The sequence below is a fragment of the Pinus tabuliformis genome, chromosome X, assembly GCF_031772625.1.
Source record: "Pinus tabuliformis cultivar Carrire ecotype Pingquan chromosome X, CPIR1, whole genome shotgun sequence".
NCBI classification, from domain to species: Eukaryota; Viridiplantae; Streptophyta; class Pinopsida; order Pinales; family Pinaceae; genus Pinus; species Pinus tabuliformis.
Window position 1 is genome coordinate 693,407,979 of NC_142308.1, and position 19,534 is coordinate 693,427,512.

At 38.6% G+C, this 19,534-nt stretch overlaps 2 non-coding genes across 2 annotated transcripts; one reads left to right on the top strand and one right to left on the bottom strand.

Moving 5' to 3' along the window:
* Positions 1-2,118: 2,118 nt before the first annotated feature.
* On the bottom strand, positions 2,119-2,221 carry LOC149141872 (U6 spliceosomal RNA). The gene has a single exon (XR_016265416.1). It is a non-coding gene; the product is annotated as a U6 spliceosomal RNA (small nuclear RNA).
* Positions 2,222-2,523: 302 nt separating this feature from the next.
* On the top strand, positions 2,524-2,595 carry TRNAG-UCC (transfer RNA glycine (anticodon UCC)). The gene has a single exon. It is a non-coding gene; the product is annotated as a tRNA-Gly (tRNA).
* Positions 2,596-19,534: the final 16,939 nt, after the last annotated feature.

A 19,534-nucleotide genomic window follows, 5' to 3' on the forward strand; every position in this document is an offset into this window, starting at 1 on the left:
GCACAGTCACTACATTGATTTAGTAAGAACAAGCCACTTTCCCAATGGTTTTCCTAAAAAATCCACCTACAAACTGTGGTCATTTGAAGGTTTCTTGCTTTCTATTTTGTTTCCATCTCTTTGATTCCCTTTAGATGGGTGCTCCAATATGTCTCCATGGGTAGATAAGCTACTCTTCCTTTGCATTATGTATTTCTTCGATTAGGTAGAATTTTGAATGACTGCACGTTGATCCTAGTTTCTTCATTCAATGGGAAGGAAATGTAACAAGCATAGAATTGTTGCATAAATTATTCATTACGACACCAATAAGAATTAAAATCCTTTATGAACACATATTTGAATAAGACTTCCCATTCAATTACTTTTTGTTTAAATTGAGTGCATTAATGGGACATTAAGCAATAAAATTCAACATCTCATGATTGAACATATCATTAGTGGTTGGCTCTAGTACTTTATTTTGATTGCTTAACCTCATTGCCTTTTGTTGTTGTTGTTGTTTTGGTAGCTTATTTGGGATTGCTTGCCTTTGGTGCGACCATGAAATCATCCTTATAAGCTCGTTAATAGAATGGATATCATGTCATTGTTAGTAAAATATCAAATACAAAACATTAAGGAGGAATCGTAAAATGCCACAGAATGAATGAATCCATCATTTTTGTAACATTAGGAGGGTTGAAGATTAAAAGCACTCTCTTAAAGTATCATGTGTATACCTACATTCGATTACAATTTCAAAATATTTGTCACAATATCGACCTTCCTAATCTTCAAAGTTGTCAAAAGTATGGTGGTTTAGAAATGCTTTTGTTAATGTTTTTTGAGCACAAAAAATAAATTCTAAAGAAACCCAAGTAATCCCTCAGCGTTCTTAAAGCCTGATAAAGCAATTATGGTCTCAATGGATGTTAATAATCATCTCTCTACTTGAGAGAGAGAGAGAGAGAGAGGGGCGGGGTGGGGGGGAGGGGAGAGAGAATTATTTCCCTTAAGGTGGACATCAAAATGTTATATTTATGACTAAAATTGAAATATTTTGTAGATGTTGCATGTGAACTCCGTGTTGAGCACGGAAGGAATTACACATCTCCCTCATACTAGGATGTAGAAAGCACCTTTCAACACAACAAAGATCCAATCATAATTGATTGATTTATTTTGTTGTTTAACATTCATGTTTCGCACTATTTGCTCTTGCATTGCTAATGGATCTAAAGCATCCCCGCACCTTTCAAATTGCACGTGCACGAGAATTTAGTATAATAAAGATGCAATGGATGCTCTATTTTCCTCAAATTTTCACTGAATCCTTGTTAAGTATTTTTATACTCATCTACAAACTTTAGATGTCAAGGTTTCTCATAATATTTCCATTTGATAAATATATTTATTCTCACCATTTATGAAAAGTATACGCCTTTCATGCATGCTTGTCTACTATATCTAACGACAACAATTTTATTTCCTCGCAAGTTTCCAATTACACACAATGCGTCTAACTTCGTGTGATGTGTCTTCTCATTTGTTAGGGGTATTGGTTCAAAAATTAGAAATTTTGAAATACAATCCAGTCTGAATGATCTCCCTATATCGCATTGGCTTTTTTCTTGTTTCGTGAATTGATTATATCTCATTGAAAGAAAAAACCTTCAACATTATTCTTGCCAATTTCTAATGAAAAATCATTTATGTCACCACAGGAACCCATCCAATATATAGAGATAGATGCATTTTGACAAGAGTTACCATCTCTCACACTAATGGCTTGCTCAAAAGAAAATGGAAAATTGACATAGTGACGCCATTTTAAGTTGTGAAACAAAGATGAAAAGTGCAGATCCCAGCGACAACTGGGAACAAAAATGAAAAAAATTGTAGCGGGAAAAGAAATTAATTGCAAATATCGTGGCGGGGAACAAAAATGAAAAGAATTGTAGCGGGAAAAGAAATTAATTGCAAATTTCGTGGCGGGGAACAAAAATGAAAAGAATTGTAGCGAGAAAAGAAATTAATTGCAAATTTTGTGGCGGGGAACAAAAATGGGAAAAATTGTAGCGGGAAAAGAAATTAATTGCAAATTTAAGCGGAAACTGTGAAAGCCGGAAAGATGATAAAAATTTGGACCATTTCTCGATTTGTGCGTGTCATCCTTGCGCAGGGGCCATGCTAATCTTCTCTGTATCGTTCCAATTTTATCGGATGTCTACGAAGAGACAATAGCAAGTGTGGTGGAATTCGTATTTAAACGGCTTGTATATCTTTCGCGTTATGCATGTGGGAAGGAATTGGAACGTCCACGTCACGCCCTCCGTTGCCCACATACCCCATCACGTCAACCGTAAGTGAGTGAGTGGAGTCCTCCGATTCGATTGGACGACATTTCCACCACCACTCCCATTGTGATTTCCTTTTATTTGTTTACAGGATGGACGGAATTTTATTACTTTTCCCACCGGCGAATCGTCTATGTATATATCTGCCAGTGTTCATCTTTAGTACTTCCATCTTTCGTGTCTAGCGTTTGTAGTCCAACGGTTAGGATAATTGCCTTCCAAGCAATAGACCCGGGTTCGACTCCCGGCAGACGCACCCCTCTCGCAATTTATAATAATTTTCGAAATGTATAATAACCTCCGAAACAGACCCGGTTCGACTCATTCTCTTTCCGCAATTCATAATTTCCAATTTTCGAAACTCTACAGATGTATAACCTCCGAAACGAAACTTTGCTTAATATAATAGTGAATGCATTATCCTCCGAAACGAAACTTTGCTTAATAGTGAATGCATTATCTGATATAGAATTGCATTTAAACAATTACACCACTTTAAATTTCAATCATTTATTTATTTATGAATACAAAATGCATTTTTTAATCAAATTTGAATTTCAAGTGCATTTTTTAATAAATGATTAGAATTTTGAATTTCAATCATTTATTTATGAATACACAATATGATTAGAATTTTGAATTTTGAATTTTGAATTTTATTATAAATGGATTTTTTTCACAATATGAAAATTTTGAATTTTAGTATAAATGGATTTTTTCACAATACGAAAGTTTATGAATGATACCTAATTAGTGGCCTGGTTATAACACAATTTGATATCTAATTAGTGGTTACTTTTGACTTCTTCAACTCTTAACTAGAGTCACAATATTGAGTCACTTGGAGGTGGGACTTCACTTGTTCGGGGTTTTTACCATGGTCTCTTGGGAGCTATGCTAATTTTCGATCTTTATGTCCACTTGAAGGAGGCTTTGGGGTTGCTTGTGCAATCTCTTGGGGTGAAGACACTTTCCAATCCAGAATGAAGAAAATAATGAATGCAAATAACACAACTTTCTCTTTCAACGGAAACTATATAGAGGGAGGAAGAGATATTTTGCATATTCAACATTGTATAATAACACAACGACCTCGCACTCTCTTAATAACCATCCCATATATGTCAGAACAATTCTTATGCAACCCACAAAAGAAGATATTTACAACAATGAAACCTCTCAAGAGGCACTCAATTTCTTGTATGCTATATTGCTTCTAAAATGCAAATGTTCTCTTAATCTAATCAAACAAAAACAAGATACAAACCAAACCAACAAACTTATGCAGTTTTAGGGTTGTATGATATTGGTAGAGATAATCACAAGCACACTCCAATGTCTATGCTAGATACAATCACCCAAAACTTCATAAGAAATATACAAGAGGCATGCGAAGGTTTTGATCTCAAGCATGAAACAAATGACAAGGCTCTACAGGTCACGACTAGATTTGTTAAAACTTTGCCAAAGGTGTCTCCCGAGTCACTTTTCACCAGATGGCAAGTTCAAGTAATCTCAAACGCACACAATCAATCAAACTGAGAAAAACCTTAATTTCACTTATTAACACAAAGCTTTTTTTAATAACTTATAAATTTTAAAGGCATTGTTCAGCTATTCTATGTTTTGGAGTTCTAAAGGCATTGTCTAGCTATTTTATACTTTGGATTTTTTAGCTGGAATGACTTTTTATTATTTAAAATGCACTTTTGAATTAATAAATGGATTCAACGTCCTGGAAAACACATGGGGCACTTGGATTGTGTAGAGTTTACAGCTCAAACCCGTGACTCTAACAAATTCTTGTCACATTTCAGACAAATTTGAGAAAAAGATATGCCCGCAAAACATCCAAAACATAGAACAATTAGACCACGACAATTTTCAATGCATTCTTACTTCCAAAATGGCGTTGACCTAATTACAAATTTTAATTTCAAAGTCAACAAACCAAGCACATTTAAAACTAACAAATGCATTTAAAACCAAATTCTCGGGGCCTCGTTACTTTTACTGTTTTAAACTAACAAACACATTTAAAACAAAATGATCAGAGTCTTGCTCTTTTTACCAACAATAGGACAAAAGCATATGCTTTATGGAAATCACCCAAACTAGCTAAGGAAATGGAGGTGCATTCTTAGTTCGCCATAGGAGGTTCTAAAGAATCATATGGTACATAATTCAGCATTGGGAGATTATCCTTTAGCAATCATTCTAGATAAGAATCAAATTCTTGTATCTCCATATCTTTCTTTCATGTATTTACTAACAAGCATATTCACATCGACCGGCACATTTATTTATTTTTTCTACGTAAAGCTATATCTATTATATTAACAAGTAGATAGTAAACTTACATCATGACCGTGGTCAAGCACTCTGCTCCTGCGGGAGGCAGCTCTATCCAAAACAGGCATATTTGAAAAATGTCTATTTTTGTTTCCCGCATAGGGGAATAATCTCTGAAACATGAGACAAATAAAAAAACTCAAAAAAGACCAGAGGGGAATGATCACTGAAACACAAGACAATACCAGAAACCCATGACCGAGTCGCCTTACAACCTTGCCCAGTGGAGAGGGGCATTCTACAAAAAGAGAAGCATGGATGGCCTTTCTACTCATCAATGGGCTCTTCAGTAATTCGACACCAGCCCATATCAGGAGGTTCCTCTAACTGTGTCACATTCTGAGCATCAGGACCCAGATCTACCATCATCGCCTCCCGCGCACTGCTCCTTTGCTTGTTTGTTTCCCGTTGAGGAGTGTTCTCCGTAGCCAGCTGAAAAGAAGAAGAGGGGTCCTGGATTGCCCTCGAATTTTCTGCCTGAGTCCTTAAGTCAACAGCTAAACTTTCCTCCTGAAAAGCCACTATAAAATAGGCTGTGATCCTGGGCCTGTTTAGAGCACTGTCAAAGGTGAATATGGCGGAGCCTATGGCAGGAATTGGACTGGGTCGAGAGTCAGAGGCTCGAGACCTTCCTCTTCTACTGCGAGAAGAGAGGCCTCTCCTTGGAGGATGATTCAAGTCGCTGGAGGATGAATCCGTTGGGGCTCTTCTTGGTCGTCCCCTGCAATTGCCCACTCTAGGTCACAATCGAGGCATCCTACAGATGACAGTGGCCCAGATCCAGAAATTTAGCTGTGGGGCGATAGTAAATTAACAAGGAGGTAGTAAATTTACATCGATAAACTTACCCCCATCATCCTCATTAATAAAACCAAACTCTCAGTCATGTCTTAAATTAATGAAGCAAGTTGACGCTTAACCACTAAATATCTGTTAAACATATATCAATCTATCTTCCACAATGAACCATATCCGTTGACTTGAATCTAGCTTGGACCTACTGCAAATCTAGAAAGTCGGTTCCATGTTAAAGAAATTATGATTCAAAAATATGATTTCTTTATGTGTGAAATACTTATCCATGTTTAAATAAGTTTCTATCAATTCTTTTATCAAAATAGGAATTTCTATGTCTTCCACTATCCTCCAACTTGATGTAATTGAAGTCTCTAGGTGACCTAAAGAAACTTATTTCCTTAAAAATATATTTATTAAACATCTAAAAGTATTATAAAATAATATTTCCTCCTATGTCATGAATAACAATACTATCATTCACTTTCACTCCTTCCTACGATGGAAATCGATCTCCCTAACAATGGCACCAATTTAGATGATATCTCCTACTATATTCCCCTTGAGTGAGGAATGATGCCATGTGATCCAAATTCTAGTGTACACTTCAAGCTAGCTCTTGGGATGATGGTTTAATACTTTAACTTCTATAAATATTGCTACCCATTTTCACCTTAGCAACAGAAACTTCACTATTCAGACTTGAAAATTCCATATTTAAGTGAATATCTAATTATAGATTTTTCAATGATCTCAAAAGGAAAAAAAAAAAGAGGTTATTCAAAGTTCCAATTTTGAAAAATAAGGACCACGAAAGAATGAAATATAAGTATGCAAGAGAGTGATATCAAAAAATTTAAAACCTTACCTGCCACACACCTTTCTGCCCATCTACACAACATTAAATTTGGTTTGAACCAGTAGAATTGAATGTAACACCCTCCTCCCACATCCACCCAAGTAACCATACCAACCGGATTTAACATTAGACGAGAGGCTACTATGATCAGATTCAACCTCCTATGTGACGTTAAGGAAGTGGAATCGACGGAAAATCACACACAATCATCCAACATCATCAACAAAACCCTCAAAAGACAAGTGAGCCACTTAGGCAGCCTGTCCCTGGGTCCCACTGATGTTCTGGATCTCTTACGCCATAGTTGCTCTCATTCTATGGGAAAGGGAGTTACCAACAACCCAAAAGTCACTCTCACAAGCTTTCCTGCCATCGACCGGGGACCAAAATTTCCAGTTTCATGCCAATGACCCAGCGATTTAAGCCACTTTTTCAAGCCTAGAGCCTAGGCCACTGCCTAGAATGGAGTGATATCTTACAATCATTAAAAATACAGGGAAAAAATGATGCAAAAGCAATAAAATGAACAAGACCATAACCAGACCCCTACTAGCCATGATAGACATTTCGTTAAACATATCATCAACATGTAACCTACAGGTGTAAACAACAGAATTAAGTGTAGGGATCTCATACTTATCTGAGAATTGCTATGAAGCTTTGTTCCCTCATGTCAATTGTTGCATTGTCATCTATTAGGTCATAGACACATTATCCATTCATGTACAAGTAAAAACCTATTGAGAGTCATACATAGTTGTTTTCATAAAATACACATATAACCAACATAATACGAACATAAATACCATAAACATATCAACCATCAAAATCCACATATACATCAATACATTTACACATGAAAATCAAGGGAATGAATATCTTGTTAATGAATGCAATGAACCAACTAGATATGGGACTACCATGTTCCACCTGACCATAGATTGGTTGATCCTAGTCTCTCTTCAACCATATTCCAAGAATGAATGTGGGATTCATAGAACACACCAAAACACCAATCAACATGGATGCCACCGGAGTTCTCCACCTACATCGTGAGGAATTTGAGTGCCTAGTAGTCTCTCAAGATTTACTGTGCATCCACAGTCTGATCTATGGATCACTAGGCCCTACTCCAAGACATACTCTCTAGGATTTACCATGTATCCCATCCTAGGCTCACTAGGCCCAACGGAGAGAAAATCCACCTCTTGGCTTTATCGTAAATCTTGCCATTCAACGAAAAGGATTCCTACGTTCATCAAGGCACACAATTTGGCTTTACCACAACCCATAATCTGGTTCAGGGGTTACTAGGCCAGTGGCTTCATGATCCACAGTCCGGTTTAGGGACCACTAGACCATGTGTTTGTCAATTCGGAGATCCACCCCACTCAACTTTGAATACAATCCAACCATCCGACATAAACCGAATGAGAGAACCCATCTCATCAAAGTTATCAAGAAATGGTAAGGCTAGGTTGAAAATATATTCACACGTGGCAAAACCCATGCCATGGTAGAAAAGAAACACATGAAATCCCATGCGTGCCAAATCTAGCAAGGAAAATGCACATGCAAGTCGATACTTGCAATGAAGCCTGCTATAGATGCTTGATCTTGTCTTTCCCTGCTTGATCTTTTCGTCCACTTTCCTTCTTTTCCTTTCTTGCTCCAATGCCAAAGTGGTCCAAGAAAACTCTAAGTGTCCAAGAGTGAGAGAGAGAGAATAATGAGAGAGATCCAAAACTGAATTGATCAAACCCTGCCCACTGATCCTCATAAGACTTTTTATAAATGATACTCTATTTTCTTCATTTTCCATTATTTTCCTCCTCACATGAAACTTGTGACCTTTCACCTTCCTTTTCTCCTAATTTCCATTATTTTCATAAATAAATGTGCCAAAATTTCCATTTTGCCTTTCCAAAGCCTTAACCATTGCTTTTGCTAATTTCCTTTAGCCATAAACAACCAATTGAACACCCCCTAAGATGTCTTGCCCAACATTCAACTTGGAATACATGTCCTGTCAACCATGGTCTTATATGTTTTTACATGGGTTTTTTAACCAGGGTTTTTACAAAACCCTCCCCCTTGGGGGAACACCATCCTCAGTGTTCAATGACATCTATAACCAACAAGGCCGCTGAAAACAAAACATACTGCCCATGGAGCTTTATAACAAATCTAATTGCAATATTTATAATGAATGGCCTTCTCAAAGAAAAACATCATGACAACATGACCAACTAACAACCATACCGCATACTGGAGCTTTATAACACAACTCATTACGATATTTACAATAACCACATATACACATATGCACATTTGCTAAACCAACAAATAAGTATATGATGCCTACATCCGCAACAAGGGAATCCAGAGGCTCACACCTCCACCATCAAAGTAATACGAGGATTCACATCCTTCCCAGGAACTCCATAATCCACTACCACATTCAAAGTTGCATCTAATGTCTAGCACTACAATCTTGTGCCACTTGTCCTCTTAGCGAACAATTACCAACTCATTGTTCTAGGGCACACTCCCAATGTGCATCTGATTCCATATGGAAATGACAATGACCAAATCAAATATATCCATGACCTTCCCTTCTCTGCTAGACATTCCCTCGGGAATCCGATCACCCCTTCCATGTAGTCACTCACCTTCCAAGTTCTGTTGCCACTCCCATCCCGGGAAGTCCATCCCTTGGCAAGCCTTCCTCGCATCGGAAGATACAAAAACCAAGGCATATCCCTGCCTTAAAACCATCATACAGGTCATAGGATTCTCATGGAAATCAATGGACACTATTGGGTACCAGTATCCCATAATGGCCCTGCTCCTGAAGTTCTTTACCGATATACTATTGTATTTTCCAATTCCTTCTGCCGACACTGTTAATTCTTGTAGTCAGTTTCAACCACCCAACCGGGCATTTCATGCTTCTTGTACCAATCACATAACTTCCATTAGATTCAAAATAAATTGAAATAACTTCAAATCATACCTCATTGGTAGCTCGTCAATAAGGTATACTTTCAATCCTATTACTTCCTGCCACAACAAGTCAAACTAGCATCTTTGACCAAATCATCATGTATAAACATATCACATTAGGTTAGCTCAAACACAACCATCATAAATCAACATCACAATCACATGTAACCATCATAAACCATAATCATAAATCACATGTAATCATCATAAACCAGAACCATAGATCACATGCATAATAAAACTTACATACAATAATGATACTTTTCCTTCATCGATCCTTACATCTACCTTTGTTATTTTTGTACGCACACCGAATCAATTGCCACACCCAACAAAACCCAATGAATTTTCCTCAACCATGTGCACACACACATAGTGTGCATCCCACACATATAACCACACACGACATACCACACCATGCAATACATGCATTCACACCTGACATACAACGCATACACCTACACCCAGTGCACAACACAACACAATACATGCACCTACGTCCGGTGTATGACACAAAACAACACGTATACATACATAATGTACATCACAAGACATACACCTGCACACAACGTGTGACACTGCAAAATGTATATACATACACCCGATATACAACACAACTTATACATTTGTACCCGATGTACAATGCCACACGATACATGTACTCACACAGAGTACAACACAACAAGTACGCATGTCATGACACCACAACTACACAATACACATACATAATACCACATGCACGAAATACAACATGTATGCCATGCACTCAATCCCACATGTACACTACTACCATATGTACAACACGTACACATGACCACTTGTACAAAGCACAACTTGCACAACGTATACACAACGCCATATATACACCACACCACCTATACAATGTGCACACAATACCACATGTACACATTACCACATACATGACATGTACGTGAAACCACATGTACACAACGCCACATGCACGACATGTACATAACACCACCTGCACATAATTTCAATTGTACAACATGTACACAACACCACATGCACACATCACCACTTGTACACTCATGCACACAACAACATAGCACCACATGTACAACATGCACGAAACACCACATGTACATAGGACTGCATATCCAACATGTACATAGCATCATTTGTACACAACACTATATATGCAACATTCACACAACACTATATATACCATCTTGTACATAACATTGCATAAACAACATGTACACACACTAAATATACACCACATCGCATGCAAAAAACATCACAATGCAACATGTATGACATATACACCATATGCACAACATTAGTGCCACACATCCAAAATCACATTGTCCTTACTAAGAAAACTAGCTTCCAGTGTCTTATCCATGCTTATCCTAACATGTCACAAACCACACTGTCTTCATTTTGCTAATGTATCCCTCAAGTTACCTATCCATAGAATAGACATAATATAATCACATAATATCAAATCATAAACACATGATACTGACCTCATATATTTTTTAGGGCTACTCCTCCCTATTGATTCCTAGTAAGACCAGGAACCTCTTCATGTCATCTGCTTGCGTAAGCAAATCATTCCTCCACAAGAATGATTCTTGATGACCATGTCAGATAATGACATAGATACATGGATACATACATACATATACGTAAACATTAGCATAAATGATCATGATCCTGTCAGACAACGATATGCATACATACATATATATACACATAAATGTTAGCGTTAATAGTCATGATCCATGACGACCCTATCCAACATGACACACATACACACCTACATGTATACATATATAAGCATCAACCTAATCATAATCATAGTTACATAGTTACTAGATACCAAGGTCAAGGTTAAGAGAACTCCCTTTATCCATGCCCATCATGCACAACATTGAGAACAATCGTTCCCAACATAGCTAAGGCATCTGATGTCTCAGGTCCATTCATATTGATTTGGGGTAGCATCAGATGTGATGTAGGCATGAATATTGGTGGAGAGGATAAAGCACATGAGATCTCCAGGACCCAGAAATGGTTTGGGCAGATTCTACCCAATTTAGGAGATATTAAAATAATTACTATTTTTAATGGATTTCCTAAGTCTAAACTTAGAAAAAATAAAATATTAATGGGTATTAATATAAAACTTGGTTAGAAGGTTCTAAAAGACATGGATCAAGCCAAATCTAATATTTTCCATTGATTAGAGATGTAATCTCGGCCGTTGAAGGACCAACATGAAAAGTATAAGAGGAGACTTGAGGGTTAGTTGGAGAACACACCAGAGTGATCAGTCATTCGATTTTCTAGAGCGGGATTTTCTAAGAGAAACCGAATCAGTGATCAGTTGCAGCGAGGGGCAATGAGTATGAGATAGAGAGGCAGATATAGTGTAGAGAGACCAAGACAGAAGTAGAGAGAGGTAGACGATAAGCCAGAGGAGCCACGCAGAGGTATAAGGGACTATGAAGAAGCCAAAAGGGTTTGCGCCATCCACACAGAGGCTACAGGAGTGATGTAGAGGACCATAGAGGTTGTGCAGATCCTTAGAAGGTGGACAAAGAGGGTTTCAGGCTAACGTAGAGGGTTTTATATTGACGCAGAGGCGAGGAGGGTTGACGCTAAGCTTCAGATTGTGCTGGAGAGGGTTTCTTGGGGTAGAATTTCCGAATATCTGTTTCTAAATAGAGAGGTATTGCTGCCGGATTATTTTCTCTGTCGGGTGAGCCATTTTGGCACCCAGTTGTACTTAGAAAGACTGTATAATAAAATAACCCTCAGAATTGTTGCACTAGTTTTCCCAAGTTGGGTTTTTCTAGGGACGAGTTGTCCAAAAATAACGGTGTCACTTGTATGTTTTCTATTTCTTTCAGCTGTTGATATGTAGATGGTTGAGACTGTATTGTGTTTATTTCAATATTTATATGTTTAATTAACTTGTTCGTAATTAAAAAGCAAGAGAAATAAACCACAGAATACATATAAAATTTCTAATGGGTAATAATTAGAAATTTCAACATGGTATCAGAGCATGGCTGCAGATCACAAGAGATATGAAGGCACTAGCTAAAGCAGAGAATTTGGAACAAAAACAACTGTCCGGAGTGATAGAAGTTATTCGTAGTAGAAAGCGGTGGAGAATGGTTGACGTAGAGGGACTACGTCATCAATTCGGGCCAGAGAGAGGTCAACGCAAAGGCTGAGGAGGGCAAAAAAGGCTCACGAAGAGCCACACAATGACTAGGAGGGTTGACGGATTTTGCTAGGGGAACATTTCAGCCAGAGCCGAGATTTTGTAGAGCCTAGAGGCTCAGTCCTTCAGTTGTTAGGGCATTGGAAGTTGTGGCGGATTTCGAGGAGTGAAGCTTGTGGGGTATTGTTGTTGCTGAGACAGAACAATACCTAATGGGTAAAAACCAAGGTAGAGGGAGTTTCTACCTAGGTGGATTTCTAGCCAAGAAATCCATATCAGTGTTGCAAGTGCATATCAGATCGAAGAGGCGCGACTTGATGGTGTGCAGGCATATTTCCAGGAGGTAAATCGAGACTTAGAGGGAGTCTAGCAGAGAACTTCCAGAGGGAAGTAGAGACTCGGAGGAGTCGAAAGGAAGAGCAGAGAGATGGACATGAATGGACAGAGGGATTAGGACAGGCTGGACGAGGTGTCCAACTTTGTCATCTGGAAGGCTAGGATCCTGTCCATTCTAGATAAACATCGCATCAAGGCCTTCGCCTTGAGAACAATGGCTATCCCAGTTGACCCAGCTGACAATGAAAAGTACAAGGAAGAAATGGCCAAGGCGAAATGCATAATCATTGATGGGGTCAAGGATCATGTGGTCTAACATATTGCCGAGAAGGAGACGGAAAAGGAAATGTGGGACACCTTGAAGACGTTATACCAGCATACTTCTATGTAGAGGAAGATGTTACTAGAGAATCAATTGAGGTCATACTAGATGCAGAAGGGGAAGTAGATAGATCACTTCCTCAACAAATTGAAGGAGATTCATGATCAACTGACTTCCATAGGGGCCACGTCGGATCAAGAGTTGATGGTGAGGACTTCCCTAAATGTAGTCTTCGAGGAGTGGGAGACATTTGTCTAGAGTATTTTGGGCAGGGCTAATCTTCCAGATTGGGAAGAATTGTGGGCATCTCTTTGCCAAGAAGAGATCAGACGACTGTCCAAGATAGGAAGTAACAACAAAGGAGTTCGGATCAAGAAAGAGGAGGAATAGGATGCAACTCTGGCAACTGCAGGGAAGCGGGAGAAGAGGAAGAAGAAATACCTCTCCAAGATAAAGTGCTTCAACTGTGGGGAATTGGGGCATTATACGAACCAGTGTCTGAGGAAGAAGAATAAGGCAGAGGCATCTGACTCCAAGGTAGTGTCAGTGAAGGTGGAAAAGGAGGTAGAGGAGGATGACGATTGTGCCATGAGTGCTCATGTACCTCTAGAGAAGAGGTGGGGAGACATCGATCTGTAGTCAGGAGGACTGCATGCAATGAGGGGAAGGATCCTTGAGGTACCGAAACTCTTGGATCATACCTTGCTGCGGGAGCCCCGAAGTGAGAAGTAGCATGATGGTAGATGTCGGTAAAAACAGTTGCAGATGAAGCGACAGAGAGTGCTAGAGGTATAGAAGTCCCTGGCAGCGCAGAGAGGGTTGCAATAGTGCGAGAGGCAGGGAGTTGTTGCAGCAGCGTAGAGGTAGTAGAGGGAACACGAGATAGTATCAGAGGGAGCTTCAGCATCGGGAGTGTTTCTAGCCTGATATGGATGTCAGTAGTTGGGTGGATCAATTACTTACTTCTTAGTAACTGAGTTGCAGTTAGTAGTAGGATGATGCAGCATGATGAGAAGGGGTTGTAGTGTTGGGAGAAAGGACTAGCAGCAGCACGAATGCAGAGAGAGCTTCCGTACATATGTAGCAGTGGCAGATCCATAGGTAGCAGTATAGGATGCAGCAGTGCAGAGGATGTTGGGTGGGGAGGCATAGCATCAACACATGTACCGATGCTGTATAATCAGAGTGATGCTCCATTGGAGTATTACTAGAGCACAGTCCTTGCTAAGAGGGAGTGTTGATTTTGGGTAGCATCAGATGATATCTAGCCATGAAAATTGGTGGAGAGCCTAAAACACATGAGATCTACAAGACCCATAAATGGTTTGGGTAGATTTTACATGGTTTAGGAGATATTAAAATAATTAATATTTTTAATGGAGTTCCTAAGTCTAAACTTAGAAAAAATAAAATATTAATGGGTATTAATATAAAACTGGGTTAGAATGTTCTAAAAGACATGGATCAAGCCAAATATAATCTTAGCAGTTGATTAGAGATGTAATCTCAGATGTTGAAGGACCAACAAGAAAAGTATAAGAGGAGGCTTGAGTGTCAGTTGGAGAACACACCAGAGTGATTAGTGATTCGATTTTCTAGAGCGGGTTTTCTAAAAGAAATCAAATCAGTGATCAGTTGCAGCGCGAGGCAGTGAGTACAAGACAGAGAGGCAGAGATAGTGTCGAGAGACCAACATAGAAGCATAGAGAGGCAGAAGCTGAGCTAGAGGGAGCCACACAGAGGTAGTAGGGACTGCGAAGAGGCCAGAAGGGCCCGCGTCATCCACGCAGAGGCTGCAGGAGTGACATAGAGGGTGGTAGAGGCTGCACAAAGTCTAAGAAGGCTGGCGCAGAGGGTTTCAGGCTGACGCATAGGCTAGGAGGGCTGACGTTGAGCTTCAAATTGTGCTGGAGAGGGTTTCTTGGGGTAGACTTTCCGAATATTTGCTTTCGAATAGAGAGGTATTACTGCTAGATTATTTTCTTTGTCAGGTGAGCCAGTTTAGCACCCAGTTGTACTCAGAAACACTGCATAATAAAATAACCCTTAGAATTGCTACACCGGTTTTCCCAAGTTGGGTTTTTCCAGGAACAAGTTGTCCAAAAATAATGGTGTCACTTGTGTGTTTGCTATTTCTTTTAGCTATTGATCTGTAGATGGTTGAGACTGTATTGTGTTTATTTCAGTATTTATATGTTTAAATAACTTGTTCTTAATTAACAAGTAGGAGAAATAAACCATAGAATACAGATTAAATTTCTAATGGGTAATAATTATAAATTTCAACAATTCACTTCACCTTTCCTATTACCTTTCTCATGGCTATATTTCCACTGTCGATTTACACCAATGGATTGACCCAATCTAATCGATTGTCATAGTCTTACCTTCCATTGCACATACTCACGCACAAAGCTTCATTTGAATATCACATTACATGTTTGGTACCACACAGTTCTCCTCGAGCTCCATCGACTTTCCTCTTTCCTGACCAATTCCCAAGACTCAAAACTTAAAATGCAAGCACAAGAACCAAGCAAGAAGAAAACCATAAAAACCAAAAGCAATATGACACCAAAAAAAAGTGGCATGACCATGCACTAGACATAACAAAACTGAAAATCAAGCATAAGAAAATCACAAAGACCAAAAGAAAAAGACTAACAAAAAACATCATGACTCAATCCCCATGGTTCCCATGGAAAGTGTTGAGTCCCAAACCTGCACTTCCCTATATACCCTTTCAGCCTTCTTTTTCCATTTACTTCATCCACCAAGCTATCAAATCATTGCATATTAGTCTAAAAAGAGCTTATGAAATCGTTTCCTAACTATGTTTATGACTGTTGTTTTATTTAGATTTGTGTTCAAACAACTGCGGAAACTTGTCACTTTCCACAGCCAGCCCAAGTTTCCGCAGCCATTTTGTTAAAGGCTATGTTACATATGCCCAATGGAGAAACCGGCCACATGGGTAAGCTGCAAGTGATGTGTACATGGAGTGTGTCCCCTCAGTTCAGCCAAACCACTCATAAACGGTCGTGGTCAACGACGGTCAAAGGAAGGGCCAAATGAGGAGTTTTGCGGTGGCACGGCTCTGTTTTGCCCACGTGAAGATTTGTGTGGCACGATCCTTAGTTTCTGGAGGTACTGGCACACCTGTAGAGCAGCCCGTGAACTGAATCGAGCAGCCACCACTCCATGGATTCAACTGTCATGATGACCATCACGCTAGATCTCAGGTCAAGGAGATTTACGTGTCTCTTGGTAGCATAAAATCTAGGAATTAGTTGCAGCACTTTTACATATAAATAACGCGTTGATATACGTTGGATAGTTAGTTTTTGAGATGTAATTTTGACTGTTGTTATCAGCCCACTGTACTGTGCTTTACTTTGTTTTATTACTGCACTTTAAATACATGAGAAGACAACATTCCTGAATTTGATTTGTGACTAAGTGATTGACTGGCCGAGGTTGCAGAGGGCCCCTGTACACCAAAGCTTTGTATAGTTTCTTACTTGCTTTCATTTACTATTTTTATAATCATTGCTTGTATATATATATATATATTGCGATGTTCTGATGTTCATTGTTGTCCATATTTCCTTTATGTTTTCTTTTCTAACTGTTAGCTGATCAAGTGCTTCTTTTACAGGTTTTTTTAGGTAGCTCGGGAAAATTTACATATTTTTGATAACTACTGACATGAGATCATCTTGTCCTTTCTGCTGATTTTCATTTCCTGAGTTTAATTCCAGCACTGTCATTTCTTTCAAGTTTTGTTTTGCTTATTTACTTTTCTGCTACTTAGACATCATATTACTCATCTATTTATGATTTCCTTTCTAGAGCCAAGTGACTCAATTAGTAAGGAATCAGAATATTACTTGTTGTAGTATGATTTAGTTTGCTTTCCTGCAAGTTAGAGATTGGATTACTTATGTCATTTTCAAGAGTTGAAATATGAATGAGTAGTTAAATCTTAGTTTCCTTTTATGCAATTTAATTTCCTGCAATTTAGATATCATATTACTCAGCTTGTTTATGATTACTTCTTATAGACGGAGTGAGTAGAAAGGTGAAGGGTCAGAATGTGGGTTGAAGTAGTGTGATTTAGTTTGCTTTTCTTTCAGTCTTTGAGTTGCTTTAAGTTCAGTTTTTATTTTCTTTTTCATACAGTAGTAAGGATACTGGGCCATTATCACTAGTTCACTGTTTTGGTACATTTACTTCCTTTTGAGAATTGATTTCATTACAGTCAGTTCGAAACTTTCTTTTTGAGAACTTTTAAGTTTGGAAAATCACTGTAGAAATCACCATTACCATCCATACTTAACCTTCAATTTCGCCATCACACACTAGGGAATCCACAGAAGATAAACTCAAAAACGACAAAAGACTAAGAAAATGGTTATCTTGCACATATAGTGCACTTCACTTCATCAGTTTACGAATCCGGATTGACATTTTAAATAGCAATTTAGGACACACTAAATTGACCAAACATTTTGGCGCCATTGCCAGGGAAGTGAAACTAGGTAGCCAATTTCTTAAAAAAAAAATAAAAGAAAAAATTTCAAGGAAGGAAAATTGTTAACCTCTCAAAGTATACTCTCCTCTTGCACTTAGTGTGACCTGGAGGATCAGAAAAGAGAAAGTTATTGGTTTAATAGTTTCTTGAGTATGCTCTCTTCTTGCACCTAGAGTGACCTGGAAGATCAGAAAGAGAATTATTAGCCCGACTTGAAGAAAAATAAAAATGACATGCATAGAGCAAGAGATTCTAGGGGAAGGTTTTTAGCTAGAGCCAAGAGTTCGATTTTCACAACTCCATCTACTTCAAGGAATAGACAAGGGACACCTCCATCATCTCCAACCCACACTCCTAGCCCTAGGATTCCTGGAATTCAAGAGGCAGTAGTTGAATTAGGAGACTCTCCCACACCATCCATCGAATCTGAATTAGGAAAAGATCCTTTCTTTCCTTCTACAGGGAGACACATTGTAATTGAAGAAGTAGAATCACCTAAGGAAGAAGAGGGAAAAATTCCTCCTCGTTCACCATTAGTAGAGGAACCAGAGGACTCTAAAATCTCTGAGGAAGCTATCATGACAGAGGAGGTAGTTAACGGATTTGGTAGAGGTAGAGGTAGAGGAGGGGGAGGAGGAAGCAATGGAGGAGGTAGAGGTAACAATGGGGGAAATAGGGATGGAGATAACTCATTCGGATTTCCTATAGTGGATGAGGATTCTCGAGCAACAATGAAAAATATTTCACCATCTGTCCTCCCAAACTTTCATGGGTTAAGAAATGAGGATCCTGAAACATTTCTATTTGAGTTTGAGGTCGTGTGTCAAACTTATGATTATCTAGAAGACTCTCAAAAACTCAAACTGTTTCCTTCAACATTGAAAGGAGCTACTTTGAAATGGTTCATGGGATTACTCACTCAATCCATTAGGACTTGGAATGATATGAAACAAACATTTTTGGATAGATACCTGGAATATTGTATGCCCACCAATCACAAGGATGAAGTATTCAAAATGGTGCAAAGAGAAGATGAAAAATTGGAGGATTTACTTGAAAGATTCCAATACAACCTGAAAAGAGCAAAAATGAGTAACTTAGATGAGGAAACCCTGAAAGCCCTTCTATTAAAAGCCATTAGAGATGAATGGATAGATATTTTGAACATGATGGGAAAAGGAGATATATCTCAACTTCCACTTCATGATATAGCAGAGCTATGTGTCCATCTCTCAAGGGGAAAATCTAAAACTGGAAAAGGGCCTAGAGATCCTTCTCTCATCAGAGCAAACAAATCTGCAACTGGATCAGTAAGTAGGGCTGAGATTGGCAATATGCTTGATGAATTAAAAACTTATATCTTAGGGAGTCTTAGTGAGCAACTAGACACTCTTAAGATACACAATAAGTAGAAAGCAGAAGCTGAAGCTTTGGCCATCTTTTGCCAAAAATGTAGAAAGAAACATGCTCTAAGGGAATGTCCCTTGGATGCAAAAGTTGTAGAAACATGTGTGATTTGTTCAGAAAATCATGAGACCAAGGATTGTCCTTCAATTCCTAGGCTCAAAGCTGTCTTTCAAGAAGATCCAAATACAATTGAGTCTCTCTGTTTTGTTGCAAGGAGACCTTGGCAGGGGCAACAAAACCAAGGGTTTAACAACTCTATGAACTTTCAAACCCCACCAAATTGGAATCCTTGGCAACAACCTTGGTCCCAACCTCAAAATCCTTTTCAATCATGGGTACAAGGCATGCAAAATCCTTATGGGAGATTTGCTCAATTTTATCAATA